A 19,626-nucleotide genomic window follows, 5' to 3' on the forward strand; every position below is an offset into this window, starting at 1 on the left:
GCAGGAACTTGCCTCAAAAACAAAACAACAACAAAAATATGATTTTACTTAAAAAATATGAATTTCAGAATTCTTTTGCAAAATCTATCTGGAAAAACTATCTTTGTGTAACCAGCACAACAAAAGAGAACTCAAAAAATTAGATTGTTTTCCCTGAGAGACAAGTGGAGAGTTATCCTGTCTTTCGAAGGCACTGCATGAACACAAGAGTAGAGCTAAACATCATCACCTGTTGGTGTTTGTAACTGGATACTCCCCTCAAAGCCTCATGCACTCACTGATGGGAATTTGGAAAGTGACTGGATCGTGGGTGCCTCATGCTCACCAGTGCACTAATCCATGGATGAGTTTATAGCTAAATGTGATTTGGAAAGTGAAGTATGGTTGGAGAAAGTGAGTCACTGCAGGTGTACACTGGAAGGGTGCCTTCCCTCCTTTCTTGATCTCTCTCTCTCCCTCTGGCTGCATGCTATGGACTGTTTCTCCTCTGCCATGTCCCTCTGCCATGCTGCCCTGACTTGGAGGCAGTTGGCTATGGACTGAAACCTCTACAAACTATGAGACTAAGTAAACTGAAGTACTCTTCAGAGTTGTGGTTGTGATTGTCTCAGCAAGGAGAAAGTAATTAAGGCATCATCCACGGAGGTATGGTGTTTTAGCTTTGCTTTAGAATCATTTCAAGATCTACAACATCACGGCAATTACAAAGACTGTCAGACCAAAAACATGGGAAGATTAAAAAGCTTCATTATGTTTGATTATTTTTTTAAATGCATTCTGTTTATATGATTAATTTTAAATCACTTTGTGATTAAAAAATATATCTACGAACAATATCAATTTTCTATGATTTATATAATATACCATATGCCATAATAAAAGAGAAGTGAAGCAAATGAAAAGATAGAAGAGTTTTCACACACAAAAAATTCAACTTTACAAAACATTAAATGGTCAACTTCATAAAGTATTGTCAAATTTCTGTAAGATACATTATGAATGAGTACTCCCATAAGCAGGGTGTAAGAGTTCCTGTGTCCTTGTTACTGGATGATGGGTCGAGGAATTCTTTCTAGGTTTTTGGTATCCTGAACAAAACTGAACAAGACATAAATAAAAAGTAGCAGGATACATGTTTATTAAAGGTGGAAAAGAAGTATTCTTTGCAGAGTGAGGGCAAGCCTATGAGCAGATTCACAATGGCCATAAGGATGAGCAAAGGGGTCATCTGTTTCTGAAATTCATGGATTAGCTCTTTCCCTGTGCAAATAAGGCACTGGGATGTTTGTTCTATCAAAAACTCACTTGGCCTAGTGCTAAATTTGAACTGTCCTATTGAAGACTCACTTGGTTTTGTGACATATGTAAACAAAACATTGAAAATAGCACTTTTCTGGCCAGGGATGTAGCTCAGAGGCACATCACACGCCTGGCAAGCTCAAGGTCCTGAGTTTGATCCTTAGTAATGCAGAAAAAAAAAAAAAAAAGGAAAGAAGTGGGGGGATAACACTTTTCTGATTGGATCTGTGTACTGTGCTCAGGAGCCTGAGTCATCCTGGATCCTGTCTTCTGTGTATGTGCCCTGGGTCTTCATGGTATTGACAGATTTGTTTTACCCTATCCCTAATCTACCTCACTTCCATGATTACTTTCTCCTTGTATTTCAATATTAACAAACGAAATATTCTTGGTCTTCACTCTGTTCCTAGTATTCATGGGGAATAGTGTATCTAAAGAATTGAAAAAAGCATTTGTATCATCAATGAAATGCCAACAAATCTCACAAATTAAGTGCATAGAATGTGCAATTAAACTGAGGATTTAAACTGATCAGCCTTTTATAAAATCTGAGCTCTTATTATCCTGACAGTAAGTGCTACTTTTTCTTTTTCTTTTCTTTTTTTTTTTTTTTTTTTTTTTTTTTTTTTTTTTTTTTTTTTTTTTTTGTACTCAGGACTTTGTGCTTATGTGGAGGAGGAACCACTGAGCTGAATCCCTAGTCCTAGTAAGTGCTACTTTGAGAATCAGGCATCAAGATTTCTCCTGACTCTAGGGAATCTGTTACTTGGGTCCTGGCATGAGATCAGTAGTTATCTTTTTGTCAGGCTATGCTCCCTGTTTTTGTCACTGTGAGGATTTAACGTGATTATTTAAAAGTCAGCATAGGAATCAGCACACCACAAGCAATTGATTTATTCACTGATTCATATAACAAAAACTTATTTCTAGAAGTATTTTCTAATGTAGAGGTCTAACACTGAGATACTGTGCCTTAACACACTCTAAATAATGTACATATCCTAAAAATATACATGGAAACATGCACATATACAGATCCATCTACCATTCTATTGAGACAGGCAAAATATATGTTCTTATAACTAGAATGTTTCATAATAGCATATTTTTGTTCCTGAACCATATTAGAAATTATTTGAATCAGGAAAAGAAAAAAAGGGAGCTGACAAAGAGGAAGGGGTAAGAATGAGAAATGGGTGTGGTCATGCACACCAACAATCCCAGCACTCAGGAGGCTGAGGCAGGAGAATTGTTTGAAGGTAGCCTAAACTACAGAGATCCTGTCTCAAAAATAATCAGTCAATTAATCAATCAGTCAATCAAATGAGGCCAATGAGAGGCAAGACAGGGTTGATCCAGGACAATTTCTGTCTACTACAAAAAGGACCAGAATGACTAAGGATTATTAAAAGCAGTGGCAAGATGGTCATTCCTCCTAAACCTATCATGCTTAGAAGCCAGCCAAGAAATAGTCAATTTTTGTCCATAAAAGAAACAAGTAACCCAAGTTTTTTCATCTGAAAACTCTTTCACCTGCTTCCTTGCTGCTTATTGAGTGATAGCCTCACTTCAGTCAAAGTGAGTTGTCTTTTTATTACCCCTAGAAAGATATACATTAATGACTTATGATTTGGATTTTAAAAAGCATCATAGCAATGTTCTTAATGGAATAATTTCCAAATCCACTTGTGCATATACAAGCTTTCATTAGGCATGATATGCAGCAACTACTTTGGCAATAATCCTCTATGCTTTATGCCCTTACAGATGCCTCATGAAGCACACATAACCCTGTTTTAGGAAATATCCTGTAGTAGCATACATTTTGCTATTTAATTGAAAAGTATTTTTAAAATAATTTCATTTATGTCACACGACATTCAAATAATACTCAGTTTTTGAGTGTGTGTTTCTTTTGTGCAAGCTTTAGTCAGGGTCTTCTGTCATGATGTAGCTCTCCTTGAGCTTGGGGCCATCTTCCTGCCTCAGGCTCCCAGGATTATAAGGCATGTGCCACCACACCTAGCACAATACTGTTTTTAACAGAGACAGGAAAACCTACTTAATCCAGTCCACTCCTGGCAGAGTTTAGAAGTTAAATGTTAAGAATCATGTTTTTGCACAGAGTGAAAAGACAGCCTGCAAAATGGGAGAAAATCTTTGCCAGTTACTCTCCCAACAATAGATTAAAAAAGAACTCCAGAAATTTAACACCAAAAATTTAAATAGCCCAATCAATAAGTAAACAAAATGAACAGAAACTTTTCAGAAGCTGTACCAATGGCCAAAAGTATATGAAAAAAATGTTCACCATCTTCAGCCACTAGGGAAATGTAAATTAAAGCTGCATTCACAGTCCATCTAACCCATCAGAATAACTATCATCAACAATACAAAACAATAAATGCTGGTAAGGATGAAGGACAAAAGGAACCAATACACATTGCTGATGAGAATATGAAGCCCTTATGGAAATCAGAAGGGAAGTCCCCCCAAAATTAAAAACAGATCTACCATATAATTTATTTTTCATTTTTTTATCTTTATTAAATTTGTTGGTACATTTTAGGTATACAATACAGTTACATTCACCACTAGGATCTTGTAACTATAGATGACTTACCAGGTTCTTCTTTTTCCCCATGCCCCAGCCCTCCCTTCACTCCCTCCACCTTTCCCTGTTTACAAAGACTTTCCTAGTTTTCCCTTTTCACATATTTTTCTTTTCCCTTTTTAACCTTTCCCCTTTCCCTCCCACTCTCTCTACTCTTTTAGACTTTTCTTCCTATTACACAATATCAATTATACATTTTAATCCTTATTTACACTTTTACTTTTTCACACCAGAGAACTACCATATAATGTAACTATACTATTCCTTAATGCATAAAGTCAGCAGACAGTAGAGATAAGGGCATTGTGATGTCTATGGGGCACAGTTCAGAAGATACAGAACCAGCCTAGGTGCCTATGAACCAATGAATAGATAAAGAAATGTGGTATGTAGGCACAATAGACTGATACTCAAGTGTGAAAATAAAATTTTGTCATTTGTAGAAAAACGGATGGTCCTGTAAATCGTGTTAAGTAAAATAAGCCAGAGTCAGAAAGACAAGTGTTGCATGTTCTCCCTGATATGTAGAATTTTAAGAAGATGACGTGGACGTAGAAGGGAGACTATTATTAGAAGAGAATAAATGGCTGGGGAGGAGGGTAGAAGGAAGGGTAGTCAGAGGATGGTTATAATCAAAATATATTATACACATTAAAACTTAACATGTTCTAAAATTGGTAGCACTAATAGAAAGGAGAAATGTTTAAACTTTGAAAATTTGGTTTGCATTTTTATGTTGTTTTAAAAATTATTAAAGCATTAAATCTGAAAAGTTACCAGATCCCAAGTTAATAAATTCATATGCTATCAGAAAAATATTTTTTCACATTATTTTAAACGTTCCTTTATACTGAACAGAATTGATCTTTTTTCCTTGAAACAGTTGAGTGCTAATTATTACATAATTATCATTTAAAATTTTTAGTGGTACAATATTCCTACTCCAATGCTCTTTTCCTTTTCAAATACTTCTCAGCTGTTATTATAGTGTTTGTTTCTGCAGATAAACTTTTGATTTCACAAAATTCTTCCCTAGGAAAATACTTCTAATTAATTTCAACAAAATATATCCCAGATGTCTTATCAATATACACATAAGCACCACAAACAAATGGAAGAAATTGTAGTTGAGTATGTCTTTCATCTCTAACAGAAAAGGTATTTCTAAGCAAAAAAGGCAAAGAAAAGAAAGACAAAGTGAAGAGACTGATACATCTGACTGTCTGACTGGCTCTCTTCTTCCTACATTAGTTTTATTACTTGGGTAATCTTGGACAAAATATTTATCTTCTCTGATCATAGTTGACCTTTTCTGTGCATCTGAGAAATAAACTCAGTAATGGCAATTTTATGGAACATCAAAAATGGGGATTATTAAGTAGGCATTGAATGTCATACTGAAGAAACATAGGGATAAAAGAATACTTTCCCAGTCCATGGTCTAATCATACAAATAGACCTTGCTATCATAAATGCTGTGACTTGAAGTTTAGCGGTTTTAAGATTTCAAAATAGAGCTTATAGTACCAAAATGAGAATCAATGTACAAAAGGGTTATCATCCTCATTTTAATCCAATCCAAAGACAACCATTCATGCCTTCTGTCAGATCCTCTCATACCATCATCTTGGCTTGCTCTATTTTCTGATTATCAGTATCATCTGAAATTTCTGCAATGAATATTTATAATTTCTATGCTATGCTTTCTTTTTCCTCCAAAAAAGATATGTAATATCACTGTTTCATTTTGGAAAAAGCCTTGGTTATGAGATTGTTTATTTTTATAGCCTCAGTGCTAAGGAGCATAAAGATGGAGTCTAGGACACAACCATTGTAAGAAAGTTTAAGTACACTATAAAAAAAGGCCGGGTGTGGTGGCCCACACCTGTAATCCCAGCACTTGGGAGGTTGAGGCAGGAAGATCACTGTGAGTATCACTGTTTCATTTTGGAAAAAGCCTTGGTTATGAGATTGTTTATTTTTATAGCCTCAGTGCTAAGGAGCATAAAGATGGAGTCTAGGACACAACCATTGTAAGAAAGTTTAAGTACACTATAAAAAAAGGCCGGGTGTGGTGGCCCACACCTGTAATCCCAGCACTTGGGAGGTTGAGGCAGGAAGATCACTGTGAGTTTGAGACCAGCATGGGCTACATAGTGAGTTCCAGGTCAGTCTCAACTATACAGTGAAATCCTGTCTCAAAAAAACAAAACAAAACAAAATGCTATGAATCAAAAGTTAAAAAGTCATGCAACAGTAAACAAAGGTGTTCTGGGTACCATGAGACCCGGTCTCAAAAAACCAAAACCAAAGCAAACAAAGAAAAAGTCATACTATTGATTTTCCTTTGACAGTCTCTCTCTCTCCTCTCCTCCCCCACCCTCGATTCCACAGACTTCAGACTTAGTAAATCCCCTCCTTTTTGATTTATTTTATACTAAGTCAAATTGACCAGGCCAGGTTTGCAGCTTGGGGATTCTTCTGTCTTGGCTTTTCAGATTTCTGGGACTGCTGTATCTTCTGTCACAACACCTGGCAGAAGGAGGAGGCATTCTTTTTGGCACAGGGGATCAAACTGGTGTCCTTGAGCTTGCAAGGCAGACAGGGGAACCACTGAGCTAAATCCCCCGCGAGACATTCTTGACTAGTTTCCATTCTGTTTCTAGGAAGAACTTCATCCAATGTTCTTACCTCTGAAAGGCTACCTCTTACCCATTATTCTTGATCACAATTGAAATGGGTATTGGGAAGTACAACTTTTTATATGGTTGTCTAGATTTAAAAGCTCCCTGCCTGCTTAAAGACTGAGCATGTATAGGTTGTTTGCAATCCTAATACCCTAAGTCCTTTTTAATGAAACTTCATAGTTCCACTGGCAAAATAATTTCTTTGAGAACTTGAAAATCTTTAACTTATAGTCATACACTGTACTATAACAATATTTCAATCAATGATAATGCATATATGTGACAATGGTCCTAAAAGAGTGTAATGAAACTAAAAAAATTCTTTTTGATGCCATAGCTGTCCTAACATCATAGAGGATCACATTACTCACATTTGTGTTGATGATGGTGTACACAAACCTACATGTCATCAGCTATAGAAAAGTATATATATATATATATATATATACATATATATATATAATTAGCTATATAAAGTATATACATATAACATACAATCAGGCACAATATGTATTTGATGACATTACATGTCTTTTAGTGATTAAATTATTTACTATATCATACTTCTGTTGTTAAAGTATATTGTTTCTGCTTAGACAAAAGTTCACTGTAAAACAGTATGCTGAGTTACACTGGTAGCGACTTCACATATCTTGCATTTACCACATCTGTTGATTGCATCAAGAACCCATGCTAAGTGATTAACTGTACCATTTAGGTATCAGTAAGTATGTTTTATGATGGTCCTACAAAGACTAAAATGCCAAATGATGCAATTTTAAGAACATAACCCTGTCATTAAGCAATGCACACTTGTATTGGTTTCCAATAAAACCTATGTGCCAGTAATTACACCAATAGCTTTTTCTGATAAAATATTCCCCAGTCTCCTTTGTGCTGCCTTTCCCCTACTATAATTCCTCTTTTTATATAATGACAACTAACTTGGCTCTCTTTAGAACAAAAGACAGGAAGAATACTGGAGACCCTTGTAGTTAGGTTTCATTATTTTGTTTAGTATATAGGAAGCAGGTTTGAGAAATAAATATGAGACAAAACTAAGAGAAAGTGGGGTGTCAGGACAACCAATGTTGGTGCAACTGACAAATGTGCTGGCTAGTTTTAGACAGACTTTTATTGGCAATCAATTGGGATAAAAGCAAAGTATGGTCTATGGAAATTAATATAAACGAGGCTCAAAAGGACAAGACAAAGGATTCTCAAATTAGAAAGAGAATAGACAAAATATGTGGTTGTAATTAGAATATTGCCCTTCCAGTCAGAAGGTTTTAATTGTGAGAATGGAATTTGGGTGCAAGTTACTCTGAACTAGGTATGTAGGCTTTAGCCATACTCATTTTTTAAAACAAGCAAATTGTAGGGTAACACTTTACAGCCTGCTTTGGGCATAATTAATGTTATGGTCCTCTACATCTACCCTTTTTCTGTTTGAAAATGGCAGCTGCATCAGGTCTGGTTATCTTTGTATGTCTCACAGCTGTAGCAGGCAAGGGGCGTCTCAGATGTAGCCTTTGTATGGCTTTTAGGAGGGGTATTACATTATGTTGTCTATAGTGAATCTATCCTCTTGGTCTGTGATTGTATGTTTTGGGATGATGGCCACATCTTTTTATCTTTTGCTGAAAAATAAGCATACCGTGACCCGTATGTTACTTTTTTCCCTGTTATTTTAATGAAAATAAGTTTGTTTATTGCTCTTTTAAAAATAAATTAACATGTATAACAAAGCCAAATCTGATTTTATCTAAGTGTTAACAAAATCCTAACACATTTCAGTAAACAAAGATTTCCAACTTACTGTATAAGTAAGAAGTTAATTAAACACTGTCTATAGTTAGGGGCAAACATCAGTCACTGCCACCTTCCCTATGTTATTAATTATATTGAGCTATTTATCTTTTAGGACATATTTTGACAACACTGGTGTTTAGGACATGTCTGTAGATCTGTCTGTATTAATGGAGTTTTTATTGAATATATTTATCTTCTATAGAATAGTATGCCTTTATTTGATCTTGCTGTGAGTGCCTATCTTTACGCAGCCATCAAGTTGTATGAGACTTTTTTTTTTTTTTTTTTTTTTGTACCAGGGATCCAACTTGGGTCCTTGTGCTTGCAAGGCAGGCAGCATCACCACTGAGCTAAATCCCCAGCCCTAAAATTTTTAATTTAATATTTTATTGACACATATTATTTGGTCTAGTTCTCATATTCTTTGTTGTTTTTTTTTTTTTCTGTCTAGTTGATCTGTCTATTTGTGAGAGTGGGATAGTGAGGTCACCCATTACAATTATATTAGTGCTTGATTTTTCATATCCATCAGTATTTTTGTAGTTGGGAACACTGGTATTAGGTGCATATATATTTAGTATGATTGCCTCTTGGGAATTTTCCCTTTACAAGTATGTAGTGACCTTTTCTGGTGCATATATAATTATACTATCACTTCTTCTTGCAGTTTTACCTTAACAAGTATGCAGTGACCTTCCTTGACTCTTTTGATCAGTTTTGGTTTAAGGTTCACTTTGTTTGCAAATAGAACAGCTAGCCCCGCTTTTTTCTGGGTTCCTGTTATATGGAATATTGTTTTCCATCCTTTGAATTTTAGTCTATGAATTTCTTTTTGAGTTAAATGTATGCCTTGTATACAGCAAATTGCTGGATCTTCTTTCTTGATCCATTCTGCCATTCTGATTTTTGTGGTGAATTAAGATCACCTACATTGATGGTTATAACTGATATGCATTGGCTTATCCTTGTCTTACTGTTTTCCTGTTTTTGGTCCCACCTCTTTCCTATTTAATTGCTTGCCCTGCCTAATGGCTTCTTTCTATTAGTGATCTTGGAATTATGGTCTTTGTTTTCTCTTTCTAAGATATCCTTCAGAGCATTTTGTAGAGCTGGTTTGGTGGTCATGAATTTCTTCTGTTGTTCTTTGTTATGGAAGTATCTTATTTCCATTGATTTTGAAAGATAGTTTTTGCAGGGTATGTCAATCTGGGTTTGAGCTTCTTTCCTTTCAGGACTTGAAATACTTCACTACAAGTTCTCCTTGCCTTAAGTGTTTGCATTGAGAAGTATACTGTGATCCTAGTGGGTTTTCCTTTATAGGTGATTTATTTTCTCTAACAGCTTTTAATGTTCTGTTCTTAAAGAAAAAAATGTGAGATAATGAAAAGATGGAAATAAAATATTTGTAGATGGGGAAGGGAGGAGGGGGTGAAGGGAGGGCAGGGACAAGGGGAAAAAATGAGAACCAAGACCTGTCATGTAGAGGTATAAGATCCCAACAATGCATGTACTGTATCCCTAAAATGTACCAATAAACTCAATTAAAGCTGAAAAAAATATTCTGTTATTGTGCTAAATTTCTGGAATCTTGATTATTACATGCCTTGCTATAGACTTATTTTGGTTATATCTAATTGGAGTTCTATATGCCTCACTTACTTCTATGTCAAATTCTTTTTCCGAGTTTGGGAAAATTTTGGCCATTACTTCAGTGGACAGGTTTTTAATGGCATTTTTGTTGTCATCTGCTTTCTTAATCTTATGTTGTTCTTCTTTGCATCATCTTGCAGCTGTTGGATTGATTTTTCCTTGTCTCTTGCTATTTTTAAAATATTTACTTTTGCTTGTCAAATGCAATCCTATCTTCTATATTCTGTCCTAATTTTGCTTCAGAGTATTGTATATACATTCAATGGAGTTTAAATTTTCTGGATATTTGTTTGAATTTCTTTCATGGATTCCATTTCTATGTTGGGCATTCATGACTTTCATTGTACTCCTAAGCTCCTCTGTATTTTTTACATGTGTACTCTATGTTTACTGAGCAAATCCCTCATTTTTTTTTAACTCAGGTCTTTGTGCTTTCAAGGCAGGTACCGTGCCACTGAACTAAATCTCTGGCCATGCAATTCCTTCATTTTAATCTTCATTTTTTTATAATGTGAGAAATTATTTTTGGTCTGACGTTTTCTATAGCCTCATGCATTTTTATTTATTATTATTATTTTTGTTTTTACTTTTGCTGCTATCATTTCAGAAAATTCATTTGGATGGCTTGTGATTTCCTCTACCGTATGGTTCCTTGCAATTGTCCTTGGTGGGCTGGAGGTTTGGAGTAGCATTTTGCTTCTGTGTCTTGTTATTTTCTATACTTCACTTTAATTTGATTTCTGTTTTTGATGCTTATATTTCTAATAGTAGGTAGCTTTATCACTGGCATTGAGGCTTTACTAGGGAATTCTATTTCTCAGAGATAGCTTATACATGTAGCTGGCTGTTGGTCTTTGTGTCTGTCTCAAGATTTTACCTTCCCAATTTATTGGAGATGAGAAGTTGCTATTTGACTCAACACTCAGTCCTTTGGTATTACACTATGGTGAGGGTTATAAACCAGGACAATCACTGTGTTGTCATTACAACAGGTGTAGTATCCTAGTTAAAGTAGAGCAATAATTACTTGTATATCAAAGTAAATTTCTCCATAAGAAATAATGGAAACTCATGATTCCACAACCCAAAGATATTCATATCAAAGTAATTAAAATACTGTAATGTAATACAAAATAATAAATAAAATATAAAGAAACATAAACACATTAATTTGCACTTGCCTTGAAAACCTCCATGGCTAGTGTGAGAGAGACAAGAGACAGGATGGTTATTGTGTAGGATGACTTTCATTATCACTAATGGAATCACTGCTGTCTCTTTGTTCAATGGAATCTTCATCTTTTCTTGAAATTTAAAAAGGAACCTATCCAATGACTCTTGCTTTTTCCTCTTTTGGGGGATCTCACAGAAATGTGACATTTCACGCAATTACAGAGAGAGATAGTGGGAGAGAGAGACAGGGAGGGAGGGAGACAGAGAGGATCATTGGCTTAGATGTGATTATGTGATGTTCAGTATCAAGTACTACTCGTATTTCAAGATATCACTAATTTATCATGTTAAAATTCATTAGAATTGTTGCTTATCTTGATGAACACTTGAAGTTATTTGCAATCCAAGGTTAACTGTATATTTAATTCTGTAGATAGAAAAGGGAAGAATATTTCCTTGGTAATTTACTTGAAATCCTAAAAAAGCATCAACAGGATACAAAATCAATACACAAAAATTCATAGCTTTTCTATACCAATAATGAACCTGTTGGAAAAAAATCAGAAAATAATTTCATTAATAATACTGAGGGATCAACTTAAGAAGGTGAAAGGCTTCTAAAATGAAAATTATAGAACTCTGAAGAAAGAAGTTGCAGAAGACATTAGAAAATGGAAATGTCTTTTATTCGGGAGTTGGTGGATCCAATGTTATTTAAATGTCCATATTACGTGTACTACACAGCTTTTCCATTACTGAACACAATACTGACACTCACAATTTAAATGAGGAAGGGTTTATTTGGCTCATGGTTTTAGAAGGATTCAGGCCCTCTATGGTTGGCTAGCTACAAGGAAGGAATGGTGGAGGAAAGCTACTCATCTCATAGCAGCCAGGAAGCAGAGAGGGAGAGGGAGAAAGAGAGAGAGACAGAGGAGAGAGAGAGAGAGAGAGAGAGAGGGGGACAGAGACAGGAGCTAGGGAAAGAGACATACTCTCCAAAGGTGTGTCCGCAGTGATACATCTCTTCTTACAAGGTCTCACCTCCTAATGGCATATTGAGTTGTGAAATCAATGGGCTAATCCACCAATGAGCACAGTATTCCCATGACTTAATCACCTTCTATGATCCCTTTTCTCTAAACTCATGGGACATTGGGGTGGTTATTACAGATCTAGACCATTAACATTAGCAAATGCAATCTACAGATTCAATGTACTAAATTGCCCACAACATTTTTCACATAAGTAGGAAAATAAGCAATCTTAAAATTCATACAGAAACACAAAACACCAAGAATACCCAAAGCAACTCTGAGAAAAAAGGGCAATGCTGGAGGCATCACAATAACCAATTTCAAAGTATACTATAAAGCTAAACTGATAAAAACAGCATGGTACTGGCACACCACACACTAAGGATATTTAGACCAATGGAATAGAACAGAATACATCAGAACAAACTGTTATACGTACAGCTATCTTATTTTTGACAGAAGGTCCACAAAAAACATATACTTAAGATAGCCCATTTTAACAAAAGATGGTAGAAAAATTGAATATTTCTAGTTCTGTGAAATATGCTGTTCGAATTTCAGTTGGTATTGCACTGAATCTATGTAGCAGTTTTGAAAATATGGCCACTTTTACTATATTGGTTCTTCTACTCAAGAACAAGGTATGTCTTTCCATTTTCTATTATCCTCTTCAATCTCTTTTTCAGAGTGCTATAGTTTTCAAAGTAGAGGTCTTTTACTTCCTTCCTTAGATTCATTCCTAGGTATTTCATTTTTTTGGATGCTATTCTGAAAGGAGTTGTTTCTCTAATTCCTCTCTCAGTGAGGCTGTTATTTGTGTACAGAAAGGCTATTGACTTTTGAGTGCTGATCTTGTATCCAGCTACTCTGAATTTGATTATTAAGTCTAGAAGGTTCTTGGTGGAGTTTTTTGGGTCTTTTATATGTAGTATCATGTCATCTACAAATAATGACAATTTAACTTCTTCATTTCTTATCTTTATTATTTTTCTTTCTTTCTCTTGTCTAATCATAGTGGCTAATGTTTCCAGAAGTACATTCAACAGGAGTGGTGATACTGGGCATCCTTGTCTTGTTCCTGATTTTAGTATCTGCATCTATTGAGATGATCGTATCATTTTTTTCCTTGATTCTGTTAAGACAGGAGATTACATTTATTGATTTACATATGTTGAACAATCCTTACAACCCTGGGATGAATTACACTTGGCCAGGGTGTTAGGATCTTCTTGATGACCTTCTGCATTCTCTTTGCCAGTATCTTATTGAGGATTTTTGTAACTATGTTCTTTAGGGAGACTGGCCTGTAGTTCTTTTTAAATTGGGTCTTTCTCTGCTTTTAGAATCAAGATAATGCTTGCTACCAGGAATGAATTTGGGAGTATTACTTCCTTTTCAATTTCATTAAAGAGTTTGAGAAGTAGTGGCATCAGCTTTACTCTAAATTTCATAGAATTAGAGAAACAATCCACAATTTCATTTGGAACAAGAAGAGACCTAGAATAGCAAAAGCAATTCTAAGCAATAAAGACAAGGTGGAGGTGTCATAATCCCCAACCTCAAACTATACTACAAAGCTACCGTGATAAAAACATCATGGTACTGGCAAAGAAACAGACCTGAGGATCAAAGGAACACATCAGAAGATGTAGAATCAACTCAAGACATACTAAGCCACCTCATCTTTAACAAAGAAGCCAAACACCCTCACTGAAGGAAAAATAGCCTCTTTAATAAATGGTGCTGGAAAAATGGTTTCAACTTGCCAAAGATTAATACTAGACCCAGATATTTTACCATGCACTAAACTAAAATTGAAATGGATTAAAGATATAAATATTAAAACAGAAACACTAAACTTGCTGGAAGGTAGATTAGGTAGGACTCTTGAAGACATTGGTATAGGAAAAGACTATGAACAAAATCTCAGTTGCACAGGAACTATCACAAACAATCAACAACTGGGATATCATTGCATTATAAAGCTTTTTGCACAGCAAGAGAAACCACCTACAGAGTGAAGAGACAACCACAACACAGGGAAAAACTTTTACCTGCTGTTATTCAGACAAAGGAGTACTATCTAGATATAAAGAGTTTTTAAAAAATCAGAGTCCCCCATATTTAAAGACCCAATGCAAAAATGGTCATCTGAAATGAATAGACATTTCTCAAATGGAGAAGTAGAAGCAACAAATAAACATATGAAAAAAAATGTTCATTATCACTGGTCATTTGAGAGATATAAATGAGAAAACAAGGTTGAGATTCCATCTCACTCCAGAAAGAATGGGTGGTATCAAGAAATCAACCAATAACAAATGCTGCTGGGTGGGGCTGTGGGAAAAAAGGAGCTCTTCTTTGCTGTTGGTAGAAGTGTGAATTGGTATAACCTCTGGGGAAATCAGTGTGGAGATTCCTCAAAAAATTAGGATTAGAGGTCCCATTTGACCCAGCTACTACCCCTCCTGGGTATGTTCCCAAAAGAATTAAAAGCATCAGACCTCAGCAATATAGCCATATTCATAGTGTCATAATTGTAATAGCTAAATCGTGGAAACAGCACAAATGTCCATCAACCAGTGATTGGATAATGAAGTTTTTTTTTTTAATATAAAATGCAGTACAACTCAACCATAAAGATAACTAGAGACATTTATAGCTAAATGGACCCACCTTGAGGCCATACTCTTAAGTGAAATAAATAGAAAACACATGGGTAAATACCAAATTGCTTCTCTGGTGTGAGAAACTGAAAGTATAAATGAGGACCAAAATGTATAATAGATATTGTGAAATAGGAAGAAAATGTTCAAGTGGGAAGGGCAGGGGGCAGGGAAAAGGAAAGGAAGTAAAAAAAAAAGAAAAAGAAGAAAAACGGAAACAAAAACTTAAATAGGGAAGGGTGGATAGGGTTGAAGGGAGGGAATGGGAAAATATAAGAACCAAGATGTATAATTACAGGTACAAATTCCCAATAATGAATGTGATCATTATATATACCTAAAATGTACCAATATATTTAATGAACAAAAAAAACCTTGGGGCTGGGGATTTAGCTCAGTGGTTCTGCCTCCTGCCTTGCAAGCACAAGGTCCCGAGTTTGATCCCTGGTACAAAAAAACAAAACAAAACAAAAAAAACTGGATATCTATATGCAGAAGACAAACTATATTCCTATCTCTTGCCTTGTACTAAAATCAGATTAAAATTTATAAAAGATCCAGATAGAAGACTGAAAATCTTGAACCTACTAGAAGAAAATGCAGGGGGAACATGTAAAACCACAGGGATAGTGAAAGACTTTCTGAATAGGGTACCATCAGCAGTGAAAATCATATAACAAGCCAACAAATGGGATTACATTGAATAAAAATTTTTACATAACAAGAAAACAACAGACTGAAGGGATGACTTATAGAATGGGAGAAAAGCTGGGTGTGATGGAGCATTCTGGGCAGCTGAGATAGTACTGCAAGTTTGAGCCTAAAATGGCCAATATAGTGACGTAGAGAGACCCTGTGTCAAATAAGAAAAGTAAACAGAAAAGGGCTGAGTGTGTACCTCAGTGCAAAGACTGAGTTTCATCCCCAGACTGAAAAAAAAAAAATGTCATAATGGGAGAAAATATGTCATCTACTCTTCTATCTAGAATATATAAAGAACTTTAAAAAAATAACAAATAGAGCTCTATTAATACATGGGTGAGTGAATTAAACAAATAATTTTCAAAAGTAGAAATGGCCAATAGGTATATTCAAAAATGTTTTAACATCTTTGGCCATTAGTAGAATATGGTACATTAATTTAAAAATCACACTATCAAATAATATTTAATGATCCAGGAGTAAATTCGACAACTTTTTACTGTCTCAAATTTGCCTACGATTTATCTCATGGATTAATAATTTATCAAACACTACTTATGCCCCAAACTATTTTTTAAGCCCTCTATATCTTTTAAAGCAGATAAATGTGAGCAGTTGCTCAGTGTCACTGCAGGAAAAATTAAAAATGACTTTCCTCTTTTGCTTAGGCTTGGTTTTGTCACTACCAATTTTCCTCAAAACCAACTGTTTTTAGGTATAATCTATTAGCAAGTAGCCTATCCTTTAAAATTCAAATATGGCTCAAATCTTTTAAATAGTACCAATTCTGCATTCTTCCTGGTTTCAATTACTCAGTCTATTCGTTAGAGGAAAAGGGGAGGTAGAAGAGTGCCTTGGATTTTTTTTTTTATTTTCTAAACAATTCAGAGATCTGCTTGCTACCTCTATTCTTTACAAAAGAGGAAGGGAACAATAACTCTTTTTTTCCTGTGATACGTAAGCTATACCACTGCCTTTAGCTGGCAAAAGCAGCACAGTTCATGTTTTCTATTAGACAAGGCTATGGAGTTATTACATTTTCATTGGAAGATGCTTTTGTAACACTGAGAGCAGACCTGTTAAGTTCTACATGTATTTGTGGACTTGCTAGGGATAATGAATATGGGATAACATTCAGAGAAGGTACTGCAAAACATTTTCTGAAAGTACCTTTTAATATCTTTCTCCAAGACTCTGGGAAAAAAAATAGAAATGAACACACTTGATATTCAATAGGGTTAACTGTGTGACTCACCTGTGATGCACTACCGAGTTTTTCTAAAATGTTACAAATACTTCTCAGCCATGGACTCTGAAGTGCTGGGAGCGAGAATGAGGCAAGATTTAAAATCAAACAGCTCTGGTTCAACTGAATTCTCTACATGCTTTTGTTTAGCTAAATAAAATTTAAAGATGAAGTCATTTTTTAAAAATGGTGATTATAATTGTACCTTCCTTATTCCTGTGTAGCTAAGGCCGGCCTCAAACTTAGGCTCCTCTTGCCTTAGCCTCCCAAGGACTTGGGTTATAAGCTTGTGCTACCATGGCTTGTGAATGATATCATTTAGATACCTATCCAGAGCAAATGTTTTCCTCTCTGGGATATGTAAAATTTATTTTAAAAAATAAGCAATGAGAATAAAATTTCAGAATAACAATAACAGTAGTACTACTCTCTGATTTAGTCAGTACATAGAAAATGAAAAGTAAAATTATTAACACAATAATTCTATCTCAAAGGAGAAAATTTAGAAACCAAGACATTTTTTTGGAAGTAATTCCCTAGTCATGTTTCAAGAGCCTGACCATTTATTGTGGGAAAAACTTTTTCTGACTCCTTTTTTATCTAAATGATGGTGCCCTGTAATGAGCTGGGTGTGGTGGTGCATGCCTGTAATCCCAGCATTCAGGAGGCTGAGGTAGAGGGATCATCAAAAGTTCAAGGCCAGCCTGGGATACACAATGAGTTCAAGGTAAGCCTGATCTACATAGTGAGACCCTGTCTCAAAAAAGCAGAAATAATAACTATAATAGCTACCATTTTCAGGCAATACTGCTCTATGCCAGATAACACAAACACTTTATTTGCTAAACATGTCCCATGCACCTCACAGATGAGCACAAACAGTACACAGTTTAACTCGACCTAGCCAATGAACTAAATAGTTTCTAAGTGGCATTCTGCATTTGTACAAAGAGCTTGACTTCAAAGTGCTTAAAGGGAGAAAATTTTATAAAGTAGAATTGCTCACACTTAATCACTAAGTGTTCTACTAATTTCAAATGATGACAGAGTTACCATTTAGAAATGAAGATCCAATAATGTTATTCCCTTGAATCATTTGAGATGCTTGTTGAAATGGCACATTTCCCTGGCCTATGAAGAGCCTCCAAATCTGATCTCAATGGTTAGAACTAGTGATCTGCATTTTCAACAAAGTTTCCTTATAAATCTTTGTATAGCTTGAGAGCTTTTGGTGAACAGAACAAGTTCAGACTCATTATTTTGGATAATCAACAATGCCTTCAGAGCTAAGTAGGGTAGTGAATAACTGTATCTCAGCACTTGGGAGGCTTTGAGGTAAGACAGTCACAAGTTCCAGGCCAGTCTGGGCTACATAGTGAGATCACAATCAGCCTGGATTACACAGGGAGGCTCTATCTCAAAAAACCCCAACCAATCACCTGCTCAAACAAATACAAGCCTTGAACAGCACCTACCATGTAATAAATGTTCAATAAACAACTGTGGTGTTGTCACCGGTGAGGAAAGGAGAGAAGGGACTAAGGAAAAAAGTGAGGACAGTCAGGCTACTGAAGTTCTGGATAGGATTAATGCTCAGAAAGGAGAACAGACTAGATCTTTAGGAGAAAGGTGAAGTAGTATTTATTAATTTCAAACTTCTACTAGAATTATCTTTCTCCAAAAGATTAGTCCTTGAAAAGCAACTGCAATCATTAAGTGTGAATTTAACTACATAGTTTTTAAATGTCTTTTGCTCTTATTGTACCTTTCTCTTTGCTATACCTGCATGTGAACTGGATGTGCTGGTCCAATGAGTCAATTTAGATGGAGATTGACTGATTCAGAGGAGCACACTTGCATCAGTCCTTCAAAGGCACGCCCAGTAGCTGCACATCTGGTGTTCCAGGTACCCCAAATAATTGTTAAAATTTCCCTGGAAATTGCTCTGAAAAGTGCTTCAGAAATATGGATTGGTTTAAGTGTTTAAATTTAGCCAAGTGAGAAGTCTTCTGTTGGTGTTTTCAACCACTTCCCATCCCAAACCTTCACCACTGGTCAAAAAGAGACAAAAACAAAACAAAACAAAACAACAGTAATGTATAATTTTGCCACAAACCACTCATTAGAATAGGACATTAGAGCTGGGATGAACCATAGAAATATTATGAGTCACACTTAAAGTTTTTATAGCATTTTATACTTAATGTAATACAGCACTCATATTTATAAACAAACTTTTACAAACATAACTCATTTGATCTTAACACTAACTCTATGTAGATGACAGTGTCTTCATTTGGTATGTGAAGAAATTGAAGCTATATGATTGCTCAAAGCCAAGTAAAGTTAAGAACCCTGCCTCTCTTATTGGACAAATGGGAAAATTAAAGAACAGAGAATAACTTATAGAATCAATTGTATGATAATTACAGGCAGAATACAGACCTCCTAACATCCACCCTTTTCCTGTTTTTACTTTTGTCTTCTCTTCACTCAATTTTTATTTGATTTCTCTGTGCCTGACACTCTGCTAGAGCACTGTAGCAGCTTAAAATTTATGTAAAGTTATAATTGTTATAGAGGTGACTCATACAAATGCAGTAAGAATGCAAGAGAGGTACCTAATTCAGTTAGGCAGAGAATGGCAAAAAAATTTCTAGATAAGCAGGTAAGTTAAAAAAACAAAACAAAGAAAAGAATAAAGCTGTTGCTACTGTTGATGCATAACATACTATTATTA

The 19,626-nt window shown here is 35.3% G+C and overlaps 1 protein-coding gene across 1 annotated transcript in view; it reads right to left on the reverse strand.

Annotated features, from left to right (window-relative positions):
- The window catches only part of LOC104853267 (transmembrane protease serine 11E), a 129,315-nt gene that overhangs the window by 96,153 nt on the left and 13,536 nt on the right, over positions 1–19,626 (reverse strand). The window contains exon 3 of the mRNA XM_010611172.2: positions 18,669–18,937. The gene's annotated coding sequence lies outside the window, so the exon portion shown is untranslated. The remainder of the gene's footprint in view (positions 1–18,668; positions 18,938–19,626) is intronic.

Source organism: Fukomys damarensis, unplaced genomic scaffold (assembly GCF_012274545.1).
Source record: "Fukomys damarensis isolate Sample0158 unplaced genomic scaffold, DMR_v1.0_HiC HiC_scaffold_35, whole genome shotgun sequence".
Taxonomy (NCBI): Eukaryota; Metazoa; Chordata; class Mammalia; order Rodentia; family Bathyergidae; genus Fukomys; species Fukomys damarensis.